This window comes from Sorex fumeus, unplaced genomic scaffold (assembly GCF_029834395.1).
Source record: "Sorex fumeus unplaced genomic scaffold, SorFum_2.1 ptg000075l, whole genome shotgun sequence".
Classification (NCBI taxonomy): domain Eukaryota; kingdom Metazoa; phylum Chordata; class Mammalia; order Eulipotyphla; family Soricidae; genus Sorex; species Sorex fumeus.
Genome location: NW_026606132.1, coordinates 11842053 through 11849298, shown reverse-complemented (window position 1 = coordinate 11849298; position 7246 = coordinate 11842053).

The following is a 7246-nucleotide window of genomic DNA, read 5'->3' as shown; positions in this document are numbered from 1 at the left end:
TAGCACTACCAGGTGTTACTATCAGCATCTGGAGAAATGCTGGGGCAGTGCATATAATATCATGCAGCAAATTAGTATGCTTTAAAATTTTTGCTTTTGTGGCACTTCCAGCGGTCCTCAGGGGTCACACTTGACAGTCCCTGGGGGACCACAGAAGTGATGTGGAACATGCAAAGCATAAGTTTCAGCCCATTTGAGTTATCTCTCTGGACCTGCTTTTTGTTTTATTTATTTATTTATTTATTTATTTATTTATTTATTGGACCTGCTTTTTAAAACAGTCATAAGTACTGAGATGTCCAAGGGCAGGAGGGGAAGGTCAGGGTGGTATGGAATGGGAGAGGACACTCAGACAGTGGTAGAGGGAACTAGGCAATCTGGTGGACAGTTTGGTGTTGGGTATGAATGACATGCCACACTATCAGTGTTGTAAATCAGGTACTTCAAATTAAAAAGTTTTCAAAATAAAATGATTCATAACTATTCATAGCTAAAAATAAAGTTATTCATAGCTATTCATAACTATTTTAAATAATTAAACCTTTTCTCTTGTTTTTTGTGTGTTCTTAAAGATCCAGGTTTCCCTCTTGCTCTATTTGTTTTAAGTGTAAAGAATATGGCAATGTGTGTTCTTAATTTGTTTTCTGAAAATGTATTTTTTCCATTTGTGAAAGTTAGTTTCACTGGGTATAGAATTTTGGATGTGGGACTGGAGAAATAATACAGAGGGTAGGGCATTTGCCTTGCATGCAGGTGAGCCAGATTCAATTCCAAATACCACACTGGTTCCCTTGAGCCCTGTTAGGAGTGATTCTCTGAGCATGGTCAGGAGTGAGCACAAGAGGGTGTGGTCCAAAAATCCAATCAAGAAAAAATAAAAAATAAATAAAAAGAATTCTAGGTGATATTTTTTTAAAATCACCTTTATTCTGTTAGTCCATTTGTCCGCTGTTTATGAGCTTCAGATTTTTAAAATTTCCTTTCAAGTTTTATTTAAGTACTATATAATAATGTTATTATAAAATAACACTACTATATTAAATGTTATTATAATACCACTAATTACAATACTGGTCTGAACAATTTCTGAGAGAAATATATGTTCATCATAATATTAAGTTAAATTGTTGTGTTAAATTCAAATTAAAAATATACAGAGATAGACAAATGGGACTATCTTAAACTAAGAAGCTTCTGCACCTCAAAAGAAACAGTGAACAAAATACAAAGACAGTCTACAGAATGGGAAAGGATATTTGCCAAATACACATCTGATAAGGAGTTAATGTCAAGGATATACAAGGTACTGGTTGAACTCCACAAAAAGAAAACATTCAACCCCATCAAAAAATGAGGAGATGAAATGAATAGAAACTTTCACAAAGAAGAAATCCGAATAGCTAAAAGGCACATGAGAAAATGCTCCACATCATTCATCATCAGGGAGATGCAGATCAAAACAACAATTAGATATCACTTCACACCACAGAGACTGGCCCATATCCACAAGAACAAAAGCAACCAGTGCTGGCGCGGATGTGGTGAGAAAGGGACACTCCTTCATTGTTGGTGGGAATGCCGACTGGTTCAGCCCTTTTGCAAAACAGTATGGACGATTCTTTAAAAATTAGAAATTGAGCTCCCATTTGATCCGCAATACCACTCCTGGGAATATATCCCAGAGAGGCAAAAATGTATAGTCGAAGTGACATCTGCAATTGTCTGTTTATTGCAGCACTCTTTACAATAGCCAGAATCTGGAAAAAACCTGAGTGCCCGAGAACAGATGACTGGTTAAAGAAACTTTGGTACATTTACACAATGGAGTACTATGTAGCTGTTAGAAAAGAAGTCACGAAATTTACATACAAGTGATACTACATGGAAAGTATCATGTTAAGCGAAATGACTCAGAAAGAAAGGGATAGACATAGAAAGATTGCATTCATCTGGGGAACATAAAGTAACAAAATAGGAGACTAACACCCAAGAATGGTCGAGATTAGTACCAGGAATTTTACTCCATGGCTTGGAGGCCAACCACACACACTAGGGGAAAAGGGAGCTCAGATAAAGAAGGGAACACCAAATAAAGGGTGTTGGGAGGATCATTCCAGGATGGGAGAAGCATGCGGAGGGTAGATTATAGACTAAACATAATTGTCACCCATTGCCTCTTTTGCAAACCACAACACCCAATAAGAGAGAGAGAACAAAAGGGAATGCCCTGCCACAGATGCAGGGTGGGATGGGGGGTATGGGGGGTGGGAGGGATACTGGGATCCGTGGTTGTGGGAAATGGGCAACGGTGGAGGAATGGGTATTTGATCATTGTATAATTGAAACACAAGCACAAAAATGTGTAAGTCTGCAACTGTACCTCATGATGTCTCACTATTAAAAATTTTTTATAAAAAAAATAAATAAAAATTTAAATTAAAAACAAAACCAAAAAAGAAATATAATGTGGGACATCTACTTTTTGTTATGGTGCTGCAATCCTTTAATAGATCAACTCTCTCACTGCTAACTGTTTCATGTAACAAAATAAAACAAATACCTGTGAATCCTGATTGAAAAATACAGTAGACGAACTGTGGAAAAAGTAGAAAGTTGAAAAAACAACTGACCTGAGCACAAGGTGTGTGCTACTTGTTTTTGTGACTTTACCTTAAGGGAAACCTGTCAACTGTTCAATGAGACAGGTAGGTAACAGCAACTACAACTCGAATAGAAATGGCACTATCTTCTGGCTAGGAGAACCAGGGACAGAAACCCAGGCAACCATGACTAGAGAATGAGGACTAATTCCCAGAGGGCAATGACCTGGAGAAAGCAATTTAGTAATCCTGTGTATAAACACTATGGAAGTCTCAGGCGAACTGTTGTTCTGGCTACAGAACAATCAAAGGAACACAGCAAAAGCTTCAAAACTTGCACTGATACTTCAAGCAACATCAGCCAAGCATCATGGTTATTATATATATATATGTATATATATATGTTCTATAATTTCTAGCCATGTGAGCTTTGATTCTAAATTCCTTTCTGTTAGTAATGTCTATTTTAATTTCATTTTGGTTAGGAAACATAATCTGAGTGTCTTCAATATTTTAAAAATGTGTTGAGGCTTTTATTTCATGCTCAGTTTAATGTAAATTTCAATTACTATTAGGTGTACCTTTGGAAAGATTTGACTTTTTTAGATTTAGAGCTCTATAAATGAACGTTCTATTAAATAAGTTTTGTTATAATTAAATTGTTAAATGTACTTGTGAGCATTTTTTATATATAGATGTTCTGTGATTGCCTGTTCTATCAATTTTTAAGATAGATTATGATTCCTTTATAATTGTGGAGTTGTCTAGTTTCCCCAATTTGTGAATTTGTAGAATTTTTTCATTTCATTTCATTTCATCATCCTGTTATTCATCGATTGCCTCGAGCAGGCCCCAGTAACGTCTCTTTCATCCTAGCCCTGAGATTATAATCAAGGCTCTTTAGGAGAATGAGACCCATCATTGTTACTGGTATTTGGCATATTTGGTATGCCACGGGGAGTTTGCCAGACTCTGCCCTGTGGGCAGGCTACATTCGATAGCCTGCAAGTTTGTCCAAAGTAGGAATGAGATAATAAGATGTCATAAAAAGATGTCCTGATAAGACGTCGTGCGGCCGCGAATGCGGCCGCACGGTTCCAGGAGCTGGATTTTATAGTTTCTGAGTCTTGGCCATTGATGGGATTACACGGCGCCAGAGGGCCAGGTGGTGGGTGTGACCCCCGCCTAGTGGGATTTGGAGGATCTGGGTGGAAGATACTCGACTCCAGTCCAAGTAGGCTTGGAGAGCTCGGCCGCGGAACCCACGTGACTTTGTCCCTCTGCCAGTAGCCTTTACCTTGTAGACTATACTTTTTTTTAATGTAGAAGTACTGCTATTTATTCAGCCATTGATTAAGCTGATTGAACTGGGCATGAACTCCACATTACTTTTTAAAAATATTTTAAATTGGATATTCGTGAGACAGACCATTACAAAGCTATTCATAATTAGGCTTCAGTCATACAATGATCCAGCACCCATCCCTCCAACAGTGTAGATTTCCCATCACCAATGTCTCCCATCTACCCATCACCATCCCCAAGCTCCCACCCCCTACCCTGAGCCTCCCTCTATGGGAGGCACTTTCCTTCTTGCTCTCTCTCTCCTTTTCTTTTTATGTATAATGGTTTGCAATACAGGTGCTAAGAGGTCATGGTGTTTCTTCAGGGCATTTGGTATTTTTATCGGGACAGTAAGGCTGGAATAACTTTTCAATTGGGTGGTAGCTTTGGGGTGTGGATGTTACTGCCAAGGCTTCTGGAAGTACAGGACGGTGGGAAGAGGTATCCCAACCCGGCCCTGAGAAAGCCTGAAAATTTCAATCACAAAACCAACATAGTAAAATTTTCAGCAGATTGGTGAGGTGCATCCTAAAACGGTGGACTCAGGTCAGGAGTATGGCAGTGATTTTGGATTGTGGAAGCGAGTGGTTTCCATGGGCTCTGCTTGGGTGGACACAGACCAACCCAACCCCTTTTATTTACCCTGGTCTATTCAGCCACGTGCAGGTCCAAGCTTAACTTTGGCTTTTGACCTCTTTTGAGATTTGTTTATGGGTTTCTGAAGCAAGGGCAGTAATAGAGCTTACAGGGTGGGCTGGAGTTGTTTCGTGGGAGTGACTGCCAGTGCTTTCGTGAGTATTGGGAAGTCAGGGGAGGTAGCCAACCCTAACTCTGAGAAAGCCTGGAGATTTTAGTCACAAAACCCACGTACCAGAATTTTCATCAGATTATATCTTGGTGAGGTCTGTCTTGGGATGGTGGAGTCAGGCTGAGGGTATGGCAGCGATTTTGGATTGTAGAAGCAAGTAGCTGTTGGGGGCTCTGCTTGGGCAGACTACAAGGGCAACCCACCCCCCTCTGATTTACCCCAGTCTGTTTAGCCATGCGTGGGTCTGAGATTAACTGTGGCTTTTGATCTCTTTTGAGATTTATCTATGGATCTCTGAAATAAGGCCAATAAGTGAGTTTGTATAGTTGAGCTGGAGGTGCTTTGTGAGCATGGCTCCCACATACATAACTTTTGGCTGCTTAATTTCTACTAAACTTGGCCTCAAGTTGTTGGGTGCCAGCCAAAGGCACAGTGGAAATTTTGGGATGTCAGAAAACCTGAAGGCTGCTGATGCACTCACCCCGCAGGTACAGGTTGACTTGTTGGTGGCACCATACCCCCATAGACTATACTATGAAGATGTATGACTTTTTGTAAATGATTTTGAACTAGTAATCTTTTATTATTGACAATATTGACCTCTTTATCATGGTAAGGTATTGCTCTTTAGTTTAAATAGTACTTGGTATCTTAAAATTTACTTTGTCAGGGCCAGAGAGATAGTATGATATGTAGGGCTATTGTTTTGTATATAGCAGGCCTAAGTTTGATCCTGAAACCACATATGGTCAGCAGAGCTCTTCTAGAAGGGATCCCTGAACAGAGAGCCAAGAACAATCCGTGAGCACTGCCAGGTGTAGTTCAACCAAACTGAACTACAAGTAAAAATTTCCTTTGGTATCATTATGTATCATTTAATGGCAAGGATGTATTCTGAAAAGAGCATTGTTAAACAAATTTGTCATTATCATGAGCACCTTAGTGTATGATAAAATCATGCCACCTATCTAGACTATATGATGTAGCTTTTTCGGACCACAAACATATGTAGTCTATCATATATTGAAACATGTGGTATATTTGTGTGTTTGTGTATGGGAGGGTAATTCCCACTTGTTCTGTTATTTTTTTTAAAAAATCTTATTTTAGAGGTTGGAGCAATAGTACAGCTTGTAGGGCATTTGCCTTGCATGCTCTCAACCAGACTATTTGATTCCCTCCATCATTGTCCCAGTGGCACCCCAACTCTGAATTCATTGTATCCTGTTGCATCTCCCCACCATGGTAAGCTTCCTACTGGAGACTAGTTCTGAGTTTCTGCCTTTAGGCATTTGTTATTTGCTTACTATGTTTCTTTACATACCACAACATGTGGTCTATTGTTGATTGGAATGTTAAGTAACATATGACTGTATAAGTGTATTTATGCCAAGGTTCTTATGGTTAACATTTGAATAATATATTTTTCTATTTTTCATTTTAGTTCATTCTGTGTCTTTATTTTAAGTATTTTTATAATAATAATACAATTAATTAAAATAATACCTTGATGATATTATTTTTATAATACAATACTCATGTATAAAAATATACAGTTAAGTAGTTTTTAATATAGTCATACTGTTGAAATGAACACTACTAATTTTAGAACATTTTCATTGACTCAGAAAGAAACTTGAATCTGCTAGTCTCTTAATTTCCCTTTCACCTCAAGGCCCTAGGAAATACTAATTCTCTTTCTGTCTCAATGAATTTGCTTAATTTGACTATTATGTTTTATATAAGGGTTCAAATATGGTTTACACCATGGGAACACCTACAAGGGTGATTAGAAGCCACCCCAAAAGCCTCTATCCCTTTTGGAGAGCCTGGCAAGCTACCAAGAGTATCCCGCCCGCATGGCAGAGCCTGGCAAGCTATCCGTGGTGTATTCGATATGCCAAAACAAGTAAATACAATGGGTTTCATTCCCCTGACCCTGAAAGAGCCACCAATACGGCAGTGTTAAGAACGATGGAGAAGGAGAGGCTGATAAAATCTCAAGGCCAAACTAAGATGCCAAAACAAAGAAAGACAAAAATGACCATCTGTACTTTCAATGCACATACGCTGGCATCAGATGCATCCATTGAGGACCTGATGTGTGAAAGATCAAGTACCACATCATTGGCTTGACTGAGATGAGAAGGCATCAATCACAACATGCTGTTTTTGACACTGGAGAAGAACTATTCCTCAGAACATGCAACAAAAGAGGTGTCGAAGGTGCCAGTGTCATTGTCAACATGAACTTGGCCATAAACATTGATTTATTCGAATGCGTAACAACTCGAATCAGACAATTACATTTGAATAGATGTGGCTCTCTGCTGGCAGTTTCTATCTTCATTGTCTACACACCAACATCCAATTATGATGAAGGAGAAATTGAGAAGTTCTACATGGAGCTGGAGAAGTTCTATAAAGAAGACCATACCTTCTGCAAGATGATTGTCGGTGATTTTAATGCCAAGATAGAATCGAGAAGATCAGC